The sequence below is a fragment of the Micromesistius poutassou genome (genome assembly GCF_964030765.1).
Source record: "Micromesistius poutassou genome assembly, chromosome: 9".
In the NCBI taxonomy this organism is placed as follows: domain Eukaryota; kingdom Metazoa; phylum Chordata; class Actinopteri; order Gadiformes; family Gadidae; genus Micromesistius; species Micromesistius poutassou.
In genome coordinates this window covers 12224298-12239297 of record NC_140279.1, presented here as the reverse complement: position 1 = coordinate 12239297, position 15000 = coordinate 12224298, and positions in this window count along the sequence as shown.

Genomic DNA, 15000 nt, shown 5'->3' with positions numbered 1-15000 from the left:
GTGCACTCAAAATAAACGTTAATATTTAGTTGAATAAACGAATAGACTCCCCACTCGCTGCTAAAGCATCATGTTCGGATCTCGGTTCTCCCCTGCTTTTCCCCAGTGCGTCCAACGAACAAAAACACCCGTTTACTGTATCCATGCCCGGGTATAAACCCATGCCAACCGTGAAGTTGTTTTGGACTCTTAAATATCCTCGAGTATCCACTGGGGCTGTTCGTTTCTTCGTGCTACTTTGGACTGCTAAGAGAATTTAAAATTTACTACAATAAAGATTTATTTTTGAAGAGAGAAAAAGCCCTGGCATCGACGGGTTTACCATCCAAGTTTACGAGCGATCCAGGGGGGGTGGGGGGGGTGGGGGGCGGGGGAGAGTGGGGGAGAGAGTGGGAGAGTGGGGGGGAGGGGGGGGGGGGTCGACGGGTACTCCAGTTGGCGTCAGGCAAAAAAATCAAAGGTCTGGGATGAATAATCACCCGTGTTGGCCCAATAACAGAATGATTGATTGGACCGGTGCCTCCCGCTGTCTGAGATAACATTGTTCAAAGTATCCAAACACAACGTCAACACTGCGTCTCCCTCACGGCCCGCGTTCCTTCCTCTTACCCACAATGCCCCTGTTCTGACCCCTGACCCCCCCAAGCGTAGCAAAACACTGTGACCCCAACGGGCCCCGTGAAGGCCAAGGGTCACGATTTGGTAGGGACATCAAGTGCTTCTCGCTCGCCCTACTGTTGAGTCGTCAGGGGCCGCTATCAATACATCCCCTTAAATACACCGGGACCACAGAGCTTATTCAGCGGGCCCCTGAAGGAATTCGACCACCATCGTGTCCTGACGACCTGGATCTCAACCGCCGCCTCAATGTTTGTCTCTTGAAGCACACGTCTGAGGTGAAGAAATACAACGTGCCTGAAGGCCCGGCGATGGTGCAGAGTTCATCAGCGCTGGAGTCGATTTCTTCAGACGACGGCTGAATCTAACAAATCAACCTTGCCTAGCGACGATCAATCAGGTGAAAAGGGATTCCGCTTATTTTCCCTCCTCCCCTCTCTTCCAAAATAACTCCCCCGCCATCTCTCCCCCCTCCAGGCACTCCCTAAAGCGGTGTAGCCGCAACGCAGCTCACCGCAAAGGCACATGGTTTTGGTTTACCCTTTTGCTACCATTCAACCCAATGCCCCCCCCTCCCCCTCCCCCCTCTCTCAGCCGCCACCCCCCCCCCCCCCCCCCCCCCCCCCCCTTCACCCCCAATGTCACTCTCGGCACAATCACCCCCAGCACCCTCTCCCCCCTCCTCCCTCCTCCCGTATACGGCGTACTGTGACCCACGACTCCCTAATGGGAAACAGAGGAGCGACGCTAACCGCCGCCACCTCAATATCTGGAGACACCATGTCAGCCACATCCCTGAGTTAATGCTCCCACTTCCAGCTTCCTCTCTCTCTGCTTCTCTCCCCTTCGCTCCCCCTCTTTCTCCGTCTCCCTCCCTCCTCCTCTCCCTTCGCTCCCCCTCTCTCTCTCTGTCCCCCTCCCTCCTCCTCTCCCCTCGCTCCCTCACTCTCCCTCTCTCGGTCTCCCTCCCTCCTCCTCCTCCTCCCCCTCTCTCTCGACTTTATTCCTGTAAGGTGGTGGAGGTTCCCCACCCTCCTGCCTCACCCTCCACCCAGTCCAGCTCTGGTAAAGGAGAATCAGACTCTACATGTGGTGTGTATCCCAGGCCACGGTGAAGGGAGGAGGTCCGAGGTGGGAGGCTCGGTTGGTCGGCTGGGCGGTCGGTCGGTCGGCCGGCCTGCTGGCGCTCCCACCCCCCCCCCCCCCGGCTGGGTGAGTGATGTCAGGGGTGGTAACGTGCCAGCCGGCCCCAAAGACATCTGGAGAGATTGAGCAAGACTGCAGGAAAGGGAGGTATGGATGGGGGTGTATGTGGGTATGTTTTATGTATAATATGAGCCAGGTCCTGTTAGAGTGTTTCTGTATATATGTTTTAGTCTCTAGTGGGGGGAGAGGTGGTGATGGTGGGTGCAGGAGGTGTGCATGCAGTCTCCAAGTGGTGATAACTTAACTGTTTGTGTGCGTTGCATGTGTAGGGGCTGTGTGTGTGTGTGTGTGTGTGTGTGTGTGTGTGTGTGTGTACGTGTGCGTGTGTGCGTGTGTGTGTGTGTGTGTATGCGGCTCTGCTTCGTCACACCTTAATCCCCATTACCTGTTCGTAGAAGATGACCTATATTCCCAGAGCACTAGTTAGCATGTTGTACACTGGAACCCCGCCAGGAATGTGATGTCAAACAGCAAACTAAAGAAACGTATTCATCTTTACTCCCTAAAGTCTCAAGACTGTGGCCTTATAGCTATAGCTTAGCTTATAGCTTATATATAGCCGGGAGGGTTGAACAAGAAGCTATGAATTCTCTCACACAGGTCCCAGCTTTGATCCTACTCACACACCATGATAAGCAGTCTTGGATCTGCCGGGACTTCTGTGTCTTTTTTGGAAAGAATATTAAAGGTTAGATTCCTAATTTTTTTTTGAAAAAAACAACAACACTATTTGCATCCAAGCAAACATTACTGTGTTTTCGAGACTCTTACAAATAATGATTTGGCAAAATGCTGGATGACTATTAGACACTTATTAAAAGCATTTCGGACATCATTTTTGTTTAGTAAGATTTAATACAATTTAAAAAAAAAACGTATGAAGCATGCATTGATAGTATGTGAAGATTCGCAATAGTTAACCGGCCATTCAAAAATAATTCACACACAACAAATCCAAAGGGTAAGCATCGCAGCTCCAGGCATACTGTCCTATTACAGAGATGACAGGTGACGAAAGAAAAATAAATGTATCATAATTAACTCTAGCCTTTTGAACTTCTAATTTGAGCTTGTCACAAAGTCCCAATTCAAATCCTGTGTGTCAGATGTGTCTGACGGAGTGAATGCATTCTAATGGGATTGCAGGCTCCTGCGTTCACACTCCCTTCTGATTCCTAATGTAGATAGTCTGGCTGTGGACATGAAAAGGGCCCCTCTATGACAGACTGAGTCTCGGCTGACACTTCTCTGACAGAATCTCTGACAGTCAAGGCGCCCAACATCGTTGTTGTTTTGCCCGGGGACACCTGACTAGCCCGTACTCCGATTACATCAACAATATTTTCGGAAGAGGAAATTAAACGAATGCTGCTAGGCTACTACCACCCCATAATAGTCCTGTGAGTCACACAGCAGTTGGCGCTTCTATGGACATACAGGTTCCTGTGTAATTACTACAACTCTTTTTTGTCTGGTATCAGCCCAACAACTGTAAACTGTAATTATGGAATGAGTATGAATCACTTTTAGCATTGTTTTTCTATATATATATATTTTCCGATAGATTGTGATTCTCACACATCTTATCTGGATTCCCAGAAGTCTCCTAATCCATCTGTAGCCTGCGTTTTGTCAACTCGCCCCTTCTCCATAGTATTAAACATTATTTGTAAAGTTTGCCCAGTGTGAAGTTTTAATGACGGGTAATTAGTTGATGATAGCAATAGTTTGTTAATGGTACTACATTTATATTATTATTATAATAATCACAGTATAGTTTATATTCTCCACCAACTGGAATATAATTCTAAAATAGAATAGAACTCTAAACCTACTACAATAGAACAACATATTATATTCTATTCTTGTTAGTTTTTCTTAATTTCCCTCATGTAATTAAGATAACGATGCAAATTCAGTATAAAACAAAAATGGAGAAAACCAAAGTTCAGAGAGACACTAGTGTATATAAAGTAAATAATAGGCTTTTCACCTTGTACCCGTGCCTGTTGCAACACTGGGACAAAGGAGTAGAAAGGATAGATTCCTGGCAAACGGTGCTTAGGTAATCAGGTTAACATGAAATATGTAGCCCAATGCACACACTGAATTACATGCATTTTTGTATAGGCATGCATGTCATCCAACATGCACACACACACACACACACACACCAACCCACACACGCATACACACACACACACACACACACACACACACACACACACACACACACACACACACACACACAAATACGCACACACACACACACACACACACACACACACACACACACACACACACACACTCACACACACGTTGCTTATATTTTCCTACAAATGTCAAACTTTCTCTTGTTTTTCTCTGTGACTCTCTCTCTTGCTGTACTTCTTTCCATCCAGCCCCTTCTGCCCCCCCACACACACACACACACACACAATAACAGACACCACATTCACACACAGAGACTGAGGCATTGTTGCACACACACACATTCGACAGACATACTCCCACACACATGCACACGCACGCACACAAATGCACGTCATCCACACACACACACACACACACACACACACAAATGTACACACAAGGAAACACACTGACTGTGGCCTAAGCACCATCCATGGTGAGCCTCTGGAGCTTGTGTTAACAGACAACTGTGAACCCTGGGCCAAAACGCTCACTCAAGTAAGTGATTTGTTACGAGCAGGTGCGCGGGACTAAATTTACATGAATTTTATCGTGGAGGTGAACCCAGGTAATTTACTGCAGGTGAATTTATAGTCGATATAAAGCAAAACAATCCTCATTGCCAGGGATAAAACCAGCACGACATCAGCTTGTGCAATAATACAACATTTCTTATTCAGTGTAGATTAAGATGTTTTACACACTTTTGTGCAAAAAGACGATGAAGTTTTCCATTGTTTATGCCGCACAATATATATCTCAACTACACATCTCTGTTTGCAAGAAGCAAAAATGACCGAAAGAGTAGAGCATTGCCATTGCAGTTTCAATTTCATACACCGTGTTGGACACACTAACCAGATGAACAAAGGGCCCCTTTACACACGGCTCTACACACAGTGAAGAGCCGTAAAAAGATTCAAAAAGGAAGTAAAGGCTAAACCAGAAAACCAGAAAAGAACAGAGAACCGAGAAGTGAGAGAGAGCGGCCCAAAGAGAGAGAAACGCACGGCGCAGCGCCTCAAGAAAGACACCCAGATCTCTCCAAATAAACCCAACTCCACCGCAACAGACGTCTGCACGTCTCAGGACTGTTACGACCGGGTCCCTCCTGCAGCAGCAGCTCATACTTGGGTGTCGCATGGCTTTAGCCAGCACTGCTTCCCCCCCCCACTCCCCCCTCCTGACACACACACACACACACACACACACACCACCACACACAGGCCCACACGTCCGTCACCCATGGCGATGTGACTGATCTCGGCAGGGTCCATGCCCAGAAAGCGGAGGGGGCATCTGGTCTGTCTCCCCTCTCAGCCACTGAAATGTAAACACCCTGGTTGCTGGATTTGCCAAATGAGCACCTGGTATTTCAAAGTGCTCTCTTGCCTCAGACTTTTTTTTCTCTCTCTCTCTCTCCCTCCCTCTCTATCCCCCTGGTCGGGTGGGAGGCATGGCTGTTCTGTATTATCAGGAAGTACACCAGCTAGGCTATAGTCCACTGTATCCACACGTGTGTGTGTGTGTGTGTGTGTGTGTGTGTGTGTGTGTGTGTGTGTGTGTGTGTGTGTGTGTGTGTGTGTGTGTGTGTGTGTGTGTGTGTGTGTGTGTGTGTGTGTGTGTGAATGCGTGCATTCTTTTATGTGCAGACCTAAATGAGACATTATTTAGGGGTTCTGGCAAGCAGATTCAAACATGTTTCTGTAGACTTTTGTAGTTTTTATTTTTGCGCAGACACAATTCAGAAATACAGCATAGTTTTTGCACAAACAAACACACACATACATTCACAGACACCCACACCCACACACTCTATCTCCTCTCTCTCTCTCTTTCTCTCACCTGAGCGGGTGTTTAGTCTGAGTTTTGTGTAATGATATACGTTGGGATTAGTGCCCATGGGCCAGGCTCTGTACAGCGGTGTGTATGTGTGTGTGTGTGTGCAGAGCTGCTTGTCGGGACCGTCTGTCTGTCCCTGGTTCCCCGGAGGCTGTTTGGACCTGTCACCAGAACAGTTAGCCTCCCGGAGCTGATCCAGACCCCTGACCCCCCCACCTCCAGAGCTGGAGGAGAAATGCAGCTCATATTTAGTAAGAGGGAAGCTCTTATTTTACTTTGTGTTCATCCAACAGAATAGACACTGTGTGATGTGTGTTGCCTTCATTCAACTCATAGTACAAAAAACATTGTTTACAAAAAAATGGTTTATGTTTGTGTTTATTAAATTATTTGAATTTAAGTAAAATAGGAAACTGGAAACGAACTGTGAGATCTGGAAAATCGAAGAAAATAAGAGTAAACTGTTTTGCGCTCAACTTCATGAAGAGTCATGCCCTTCTATATATATTTATATTTTATCCCAATTTAATTACACTCTTGATGAAATTGGAGCCAGGATCCAACATATGCACTTATACACAGATGTAGGCCTGTAACATACACAGACACAAACCCAGACACACAGACACACCCACATACAACCACACACACACACACACACACACACACACACATTCACGCAGACACACACACACACACACACACACACACACACACTTACACATGCACACACACACACACACACATAGAATGACGCCATTTCGCCCCTGGTCAAATGCCGTGATGACTTAAAAAAAGGAGGTGCCGGATGCTTTCTACCTCTCCGTAATGGTGGGTTGTTTATTGCTTTCGGTTGTGATTCAGGACCATGTGATAACCGAGCGTGCCACCGATGCACGGCCCGCTATCGACAGCGACGGGGGACCTTAAAACACGTCCTCATCCGTCACAGACGCCTGCGGAAACCGCCGGCGAGCCATCGAACGAGGCATCGTGAACGGAAAGCAAAAGGTGTCACCTTTGAGGCTCGAACGTGCACATTCCTGCGTGCGTACTCACCCGTCAGGCGAGGTGTGAGCAAGTATGCGTTCATGTTTTATTGTGCCTGTGGGTGTGTGAGTGCTGCCGAACAAAACATACAACCGTGGCCACTTAAATCAAGTTTTTTTCTTTTATCTTCAAACGTCTGCGTGTCTGTCACGCAGACAGATGCACACGAGCACACACCCCCCCGTACGTGACGTCTGCACGTTGTCTCACGGTAAACAAATCACGATTTCTTCTCTACGTTTTCCGCGAGTCTCTGGAGGCGCCTCAGAGGGGAGTCTGAGAACGGCTCTGTTCTCTCGCTCCAGCTGCAACTTTAGGAAGCGGCTTTTGGAGGAGCAGAACCCCAGGCCTGTGGACCGCCTGGGAGCGCACTGTACCGACCGGACACGTGAGAAGCAACTCCCTGAGACACAACAGACTACAGAGAGCAGCCAAAGCAAGGCAAACGCTGATAACGGCAGCCGCTGGTTTTCTCTCCCACGTGCATATAGTAAACCCCCCCCCCCCCCCCCTCCCCCCCACACCCCCTCGCCTTATTCAGGGGAATCATCTGTCGCTGATTGTGTTCTCGTGCACTTGTGTTGTCACGTGAACGTCCAGAAGCTTCCCAGGGCTTCTGTGGGAAGAAGGGAGGAACAAGTGGGCGACATTTCAACATGCGAGACAGGCCAAGGTTGCGGAGCCTCGAGTGACCCTGATCTCCTAAGGAGCAATCCACCTCTCCATTTCACTCCTCCTTTGTTCCTCCGCTTTCCTTTCCCCTGGCTTACATTTAGCGGCCGTCTTTATTCCTTTAATGAAACTGATGCAAAATGTCTGCCATCCGGTGCCCTCCTCCGCGCTGGGGGCAAAGGTGTTCTCGATTAAAAAACGAACCTCGCAAATTGAATTCACACTTGATGAAACAAACAGATTTGCGTGCGCCTATCAGCGGAGAGACGCGGTAGCCAGCTTCAGGCGAGACTGAAGCTGTCCCACCTCTGAATGTAATGCGCTCGTCGTCTTGATTAATTGGCTATTACCGCGGAACTGTGTCACGGAGTTCGAGGTCGGGTGACCTGACACCCACGTCCAAAAAAACAGCTTTTATAGCTGCAAATATCTTCAAACTGAAGTCATTTTCTTTTCAAACTAGGGGTAAAAGTTTCCAAAAAGATACCCCCCCCCCCGACCTAAAATATGTGGGGGCTGCCTCAGTCACATTTCTGCAACTGAAGATGGCTTCTGTACCCTTGTTCCCTGCTCTTTTTCAGTGTCATTCTGGCACCGTTCCTTATCACCATACCGCTGACAGCTGTACATTCCGGTTGACAGCTGTACGGCCACCAAACCTCCTTTTTTCACTCATCAAATAACTGTATTCCTCTGCAAACAGGACCGTACTTCATGTGAAAAAATGCACACGTCGAGCCAACAAACATAGTAGTAATTTCCATGAGCTCTCGGGGGGTATTTTTCAATGCGGCGTTCCCATTTAGCGCCTGGACGTCTCCCACATGAATGCCTAAAGGGTAAGGAATCTCCACTGAGCTATCGGCCCGCCTAACGGTGGAGATTCAGGGGCCACACACAGATGGACGGGGCCCCCGTTCGTTACGCCGCGCACCGTTAGCGCTAGAGTTGTGTTAGCGTTCACGGCGGCCTGGGGAACTCTGGCCCTGGAGTCGAACCGGGTACATAAATCCTCCCCAGCGCTCCCTGAGCACGGCGGGGAGGGGAGGCCCGTGGGACCAGTGTGGGCAGACAGGCAGACGCGCCCGGGCGGCCCCTCCCTGTCCTTCCAGCTATTTACCAGACGAAGGGCCCATCGAAGCAGGAATTTCACACCCTATTGACAATGTGGCTTCTGTCAGCCGGGGCCAGTGGCGGCCATTAACACTTGCTCATCCTTTCTTCGTGGTCTCTTCCTTCCTTCCTTGTTTTCCGCTTTTTCTTTCTGTCACTTGTTCGTTTGTTTGTTCAATCGTTCGTTGGTTGGTTCTGTATTTCCTGTTTTCTTTCTTTGGTTTTTCTCTTTAATTCTTGCTCTTTTTATTACAATTTATTATTTATTTGTCCTTTGTATTCTTTTGATGTTTTCTCTGCGAAACATGAAAACAATGGCAGAGCGAAGGGAAAATAAGTCTCATTGACGGCACCGTGTAGATTTGGACGGGGTCCCTCTGTGGTGCGGCGGTGGCGGTGGTTTAGTGTCTTGGAGTTTCTCTGTTGACTTTGGTGGGGGTGGAAGCTGTTGGTAGGATTGGTGTTGAAAAGAGACAAAATGGCCCCCTCGAGATGATGCGCACACTGTGGGTTTCGAAAGGCTAGACTTTAAGATGGGGTACACGGAAAACCGTTTGGACCGCTTGTTTATCAGCCGCTCGTGAAAGGAGTCTCTTAACAGTCACTTTGTAATCTGGGTCTGGGGAAGCAATTGATCAAATTAAGTGGTTCACAGACAACCGTTGTACACCCTTTCCATGGCGGTGGAAACTTTTCCAACTGCCTTCCCGGAGCGAAGCAAAGTAGGGTGATTAAGACGTGACTTTCTTTCAGTTTATTGACCCATGGCAGACCACTTGATAGTTATAAAATAAATCTTCCATAACTCTTTGTTAAAAAAAGTAGCTTGATCTGAATTTCTGTCGCACCTTTCAAATGTCTTTTCCTTATAAATAGAGGGACTGGTCGTTTTATGCCTGTGAGATCTCCATTGTAGTTTCCACAGAGTATCTATGTCAGGCCTAGCAGTGACGGACGATGGGAAACCGACAGTTGACGGATGTCTCCTGGATTGCAGTCAAGGACGCACTGTGTTAACGCCAACAATGTGGTCTTGTGCATTCCCTGACACGTACGTTGTGTGATATGTGATGGTACCATAGCGTTCTCAAGGTAGCCTCAATGAGTTCACACAGTAATTTTAGATCCACATGGGAAACACAAGTTCAGAATGTATTTAGTGTGTATTTGTATAGATAATGTCAGCGTGATCTACCCCATCAGCCAGAGAGAAAGTCAAAGTCATTACAATAGGACCGTTTGACGATTTAGCTAATCCAAGGATTTCATTCAAAAGTTTCCTCCTCTCTCCATCTTTAAAATGCCCTCGACACGAACAAGTCACACTTTTAGATAACAGCAGAGAGTTATTTGTCCTCAAATGTGCTCCTAATGTCGTCCTCCAGTACAAGCAGGACTCCTTTAGAAGACGTCCTGTTTCTCCTTTTGCTGTCTTTGATGATGAATACTTTTTCACTTCTGGTTATTTCATTGAGGACTTGTGAATCTTATAGCAGTTCCTATTTTCTCACACATTGTGGCACATTTCTAGAACTACTGACTGTCAAGGCCCTAAACCCTGGAGTGGTCAGACCTTCATGCTGATGTGTTAAAGTGTCCCTGGGAAAGACCTCTAACTCCTAACTGCTACCCAGCCAGCTGTCACCTAGCATGGTTGACACCTCCACTGATGTGTGAATAGTGTAGATTTGCATAGAGTCCCAAGCAAGAGTGTGCTATAGGATGTTAGCATACTATGCTTTCTTGTGAAAATACAATTCGGAGGACTTAAGGCCCTGACAAACCAAACTGTCTGAAGAACTAGCCGTGACAATGGCCTGTTATGTTGCCTCGTGTCGCCTCTAAAGTGATCAGAGAATTGCCCTTGAACACACCGCAAAGACTACAGCCAACGGCCAACTAGCACATATGTTTTGCGCCTGAATAATGAACTATCAAATGAGATGAAGTTGAAAACAAGATAATCTTTCTGTGCATAGCCTCTTGATGAAGAAAGGCTTTTTCTAACTTCTGTTTATCTTCTCTTGCACTGATTCGCTGATGTTAAACAGCCAATCAGAGTGATTTCTCTCACCGACGGCCTCCCTCGCCGATTCAACATGTTGAATCGGCCGAAAAACCACAGAAAAGGGCAGACTACTGCCAGCAGTCGGGATACACCTTAGACGGGCCACAGACGCTCACAGACGGCAGGAAATTGGCTGGCGAACAACTGTCAGCCCGACGTGTCAGGGCCTTCAGTCAGTATAACAAATTTGCCAACTGCTTAGACAGTTATATTTGCTATAATTCTTATTCAACCTTTCCTTACTCAACTTTCCCAATATTCACACAGATGCAGTTCCATTTCATAGATATATTTACTTTAACATCCCAATGATTGATTGAGAAACTAAATATATTTCTAATGTCAAACGTTATGTCCCCAGCCTGCGTGAGTGAGGCGTTTGAGCAGAAGGATGGCATTTGGTTAGTCCCCATAGCGCTCGGAGAGAAGGGGTCGCGGGGGGGCAAGACTAACTAAATGAGATGGAGCCGAAAGTGGAATGGGGAGAGTTAATTAGCTTAATAGGACTGGGGGGTTGCAGGGTCGTGGGGAGGGGGCGGGATGGGGTAGGGTGTGTGTGTGTGTAGCGAGACGGGGAGTCGTATAGCGTCGTCAATGGTTACAGAAGTTACAGAGTTCAGAAGTGGGAGGTGTCAGGGTTCACCCCTACGGTCGCTACCGCCCGTGATGCGCCAGGGGTGCTATAAGGGCGCTAATCTGGCAAATTGAAAGCCGGTTGCTAGGGGTAGCGAGAAAGGGGGGGGGTGGGGGGGGGTGTGGGGGGGTGTTCCACCATGCCCAAAATGAGAAAACAAATTGAATCTCGGTGCCCTCAGAATTGCCCCCCATTGTCCCCTGTCCCGCCCTACAGACGTTTAGCTGATTAACTAGGTAACTTACACACAGACCTGGGAGTAACTGGCTGGTAATTGGTGTAGGGTTCTGGCAGGTCAAATGACCCGAATCACAATGTTTACATAATTTTCTTCTTAGACTCAACCGATATCTCCTTTTGCGGTTACACGCAACTAAACTCACACACAACGCACAATTTGATAAAAAAAGAAGTGAGCGCTCGTGGTTTTAACAGGGATGGGTCATCCTGTTTTTTACCTTGTTGCAGGTGCCACTCAATACATAATCACCGTTTAATATGGCTGACATCTCCGGCAGCACACTGATCCAACACCACTAACTGCCATCCATAACAAACTTAACAAGACCCCTTGAACAGCTGGGCTCCACCCCTGAGCACTAATCAATGTGCATCAAGCAACACACTCTTCATCAGCCAGGATGTAGCATCCCTGCTCCTTTAAAGAGCCGCCCAGTCAGGCTTTAAACACAGAAACCTGTCAGATAAGAACAATCAGGGTCTCCTCATGGCTATCTCTGCTCTGCCAAAGCTGACACCCCAGAAATCTGTCTACATATAGATAGACAGAGGCAGGGAGTATGAGAGGGAGACATTGAGAGAGAGAGAGAGAGAGAGAGAGAGAGAGAGAGAGAGAGAGAGAGAGAGAGAGAGAGAGTAGGAGAGACAGAGAGAGACAGATGGAACGAGAGAGAGAGAGAGAGAGACAGGGAGTATGAGAGAGAGAGTAGGAGAGACAGAGAGAGAGAGAGAGAGAGAAAGAGAGAGAGAGAGATGGAACGAGAGAGAGAGAGAGAGAGAGAGAGAGAGAGAGAGAGAGAGAGAGAGCGTGTGTGTGTGTGTTGGTCAAAAGGTATCTGTATGATTTAGCAATAAGCTACATTTCTCAAAAGTCTCAAAGTAGGGTGAGCCGGTGTAATTGCAGGCTCCTCGAATAATGGGGGGTCAGAATTGAAAGGTAGATAACAAATGATGTCGGAGATTGGAGAAGACATTGCAGTGTTGAAGTTTCCCAGTCAGGAATACTTTCCACTGGGTAGGATAGTGTAGCGCTCTGAGGAAAGTGTTAAATTGCAGGATGCGTTTAGATTAGATTAGCAAGTTGGATTGCTTTAAATCTTCCTAAAGGTCTCTATATTTGTTTGTGGTCGTGCAGTAAGGGAGTATCCTAACACAACCGATTTGAATCCTTTATTTAGTGGCGTTGTTGAAGAGCTGAAGTAACAAAGAGCAATTCTCTGATATGGAGATCTGTGATTGTATTTTGTACATTTCTCTGAATAGAAAAGCAACAACCTTTCTCGACAGCGAAATGTCGCACCGACATACACTGTTTATTGACGTGACTCGCACAACTCCCTGAGCGGCTGACCAACCGGAAATAACTGAATATAGCACCGATAGCTGAGAGGTTTTGGTTTAGTGTAATGGATTTTATTTCGCTGACATTAACTCGTAGTAATAAACACCAAATTCCCAAGTTGCAAACCATCTAATCCCTGTTCCCTAATTACCTCGATTTATCGAAACCGTTTAATTTTCGATCTTCATCGTAAACACCGCCACCCATGTTCTTCAGGAGTTGTGTGTGTCGTAAAAAACGACTTTGACATTGGGGGGAAAGTTTTCTCTTTCTGGCAGGGGCTCAGCTGAGGATCCACTGTGGTCCGGTGGATTGCAATGTCATCTATCACTGACAAGCCCGCTGTGCAGCGCAGGCCGTGGCTACCACGCAAACAAGGAGCCCTGACTCCATGCCAAGACTTTATGGCATACTTAGTTATTCCATTCCCCCGCCTGAACTTATCAACATCTCCCTAGGTCCCTCTCTCTCCCCTGGGTCTACCTCTCTCGCTCGCTCCCTCTCTCTTTCTCTCTCTCTCCCCGTCGTCTACCTCTCTCTCTCACCCTTTCTTTTTTTATACATCTCTCTCCATCTGTCTGTGTCCTCTCTTTCTCTCTCTCTCTCACTCCCCCCTTGGTCTACCTCTCTCGCTCCTTCTTTCTCTCTCACTCGCTCGCTCTCTCTCTCCTTCTCTTTCTCTCCCTCTTTTTTATCTCTTTCTCCATCTGTCTGTGTCATCTCTCTCTCTCGCTCTCTCTCTCCCCTGCGTCTACCTCTTTCTCTCCCCCTCTCTCTCTTTTTTATATCGCTCTCCATCTGTCTGTGTGTCTTCTCTCTCTCTCTGTCTGTCTGTCTCTCCTAGTTCTGTCTGTCTCATACACATTAAACCTCTCTTTCTGCTTCCCTCTCTATCTCATTCTTTCTCTCATACCCTGAGAAAAAGGGGATAATGCAGAGCAATGATTAAATTACAGTTTCCATTGTAAATATGCCAATAAAAAAGTGAAGTTATTCTAAAATGACTGCAATTCATTATATCGCAAACAGTGCTCTCAGCAGGCCAGGGAGAAAAAAAAGGCACTTGGCAGCGATTTGCCATTTCAAAGGTCAAACTTGGCTCATTACACGCGTGTGTACTGACGCTCCTAACAAGCTGATAATAAAGATATTTAGGGGGAAAAAAAGCACAATGCCAAGAAAAACCCTTCCTCTCCCCCAATTGTCATTCCTGCTCGAAACGCAACAGAAAGCACGACTGACATTTAATCAGCGGGTTCAATCTCCGTCTCCAATATGTTGGACAATTCCTCGTTCCGTTTTTTCCCCCTATTTTCATTCAGGCACCGGGGGTTGTCAGCAAAGCTTTATTCCCTCTTTAATGTGGACCAGTCTGCGTCTCAGTGGGCTGCGTAAGGAGACCGTGTTCCCGCTGGCAGTGGCTATATCTTGGGGGGGGGCTCACCGAGCAGAAAACAAACAGCACCCGCTTCCATTATGTGGTTGTCAGAAAAACGCGCATCCCCGGCATTAAGTAGACCGCAGACAATAAGACCCAATGTCAGTCTGAGAGACAGAGAGCGAGCAAGATGTAGACGGAGGAAAGAGAGGGAGCTGAAGATGCCGGGTGGTCACAAGGGAAAAAAAAGGGAATGGTATCAAATATTCTTTGGTTTTGAAATTGCAACTTTGGATTCAAATGTCCAAAGTGGAGTGGGAGCTCAGCGTGGATTTGTCATTGAGAAGCAAAACGTTTCTTTTTGGGCAAAGAAAACAGTTTAATATGTGAGACCAAAGCCCCAACAACAGGTTTTTCAATTTCCAACAAAACCACAATGAAAAAGAAAAGACCTCCCTCAGCATCGCATCCATTCATTCATTATTCATGCTGTATGTGCAATCCCACAACTGCTTATTCAAAGTCAGGCCTTGTTTTTTGGCCTGGCTCCGTATTCTGATGGCTTACTGATTAACTCCCAGAAAAAAAACCTGGCCTGGCTCGGCTGTAATGAGAATCTAATTGACACCTGCACTCAGCCAGGG